The sequence below is a fragment of the Gekko japonicus genome, unplaced genomic scaffold (genome assembly GCF_001447785.1).
Source record: "Gekko japonicus isolate JY-2015 unplaced genomic scaffold, Gekko_japonicus_V1.1 scaffold3225, whole genome shotgun sequence".
NCBI classification, from domain to species: Eukaryota; Metazoa; Chordata; class Lepidosauria; order Squamata; family Gekkonidae; genus Gekko; species Gekko japonicus.
This window is the reverse complement of record NW_015162571.1, coordinates 127,189-128,768: the sequence shown is the minus strand read 5'-3', so window position 1 is coordinate 128,768 and position 1,580 is coordinate 127,189.

Below are 1,580 nucleotides of genomic sequence, written 5' to 3'. Positions count from 1 at the left end.
CACCCTATGAAAACCAGTGTGGTGTAGCAGTTACACTTCCAGAGTAGGGTCTGGGACATCCAGGCTGCGGTCCCATTGGAGGGTCATCTCGTAGAAAAAGAGGTGCAGGAACTCATTAGCATAACTCATTAGCATAACTTATTTGCATATGCCACGCCCCCTGACATCACCGGAAGTGTGTCAAAGGCAACACCCACCGCTCAGGCTCCACTGTTTTGGATTGCTAGCTATTGGGGGAGGCATGCAGATCTGTCCTCACAGATAAAACTTGGTCTTAAAGGTGCCACTGGGCTGCTTTGCATTACTAGCTATGGGGGGGGAATGCGCAGATCTGTCCTCGCAGAGGAGGGAGAGCTTGTACCTGAAGGCAGGCCAGGGAGGGGGGGCTTTGCAATTTACCTGGCTGCTTCTTGCTCCTCATGGCCAACTGAGGGCTGCTGGGAGCAGGGGGCGGGGCTTGTTGCATGTGCCCACCCCCTGGGCTCCTTACTGCCGGAACTCCGCTCCTGTGCGCTCCCACAGGAAATGACCCCTGAATAAATGAATAAAAATAAGAGTGGCTCCTTTTTGACAGCTCCACAGTCCCTCTGCCAAGTACCCCAACCCCTCTCAGCCTCCTTCCCTCCACCTCCATGAACCATACCACATTTTCCCAGTTCATGCCCATCACTACTCAACACCAGTTCTCTAGGTGAAATCCATCTGGTTGTCCTCATGAATTACCCCTGCATTGACCCATGTGGATCTATAAGAACCAGATCATCACTGAGACAGTACCCTAAGACCACAATTGTACCTTTAAAGATTGACTACCTCTTTCAATAGTCTTTCAGTAGTCATGTATGGCTGCGAGAGTTGGACTATAAGGAAGGCCGAGTGCCGAAGAATAGATTCTTTTGAACTATGGTGCTGGAGAAGACTCTTGAGAGTCCCTTGGACTGCAAGAAGATCAAATCAGTCAATCCTAAAAGAAATCAACCCTGACTGTTCCCTGGAACTGACTGTTCCCTGGAAGGAGCTCAAATACTTTGGCCACCAAATGAAAAGGGAGCACTCACTGGAGAAGACCCTGATGCTGGGAAAGATTGAAGGTCAAAGAAGATGGGGACGGCAAAGGATGAGATGGTTAAACAGCGTCATAGATGCAACGAACTTGAAATTGAGCCAACTTCAGATGATGGCGGAAGACAGGAAGGCCTGGCGTGATCTGGTCCATGGGGTCACAAAGAGTTGGACTCGACTGTGCAACTGAACAACAACAAAGTCCCATTGACTTCAGCACATTGTGCCTTGTGTCAATCATGGGATGGTCTCAAAAAGTAACTCTGGCGCAGAATCAGGAGAGAGGGGTTGAGGGGGGATTTTTCACTCGAAAACAACTCCCTCAGGGACTCCCGATCCAGAATGACTACTTGGCCACATTGATTGACAACATCAGGGGCGATTTGGCGATTGTGCTACCTGATTTTAAAACAAAAACAAAGGAGGCAGAAACAGAAGGGAAGGTTCAGACTTCCCAAGTGGCTTGACTTCACAACAGGGGAGGTTCAGACATCAGGAAATGTGAGGTGAAAGCACTG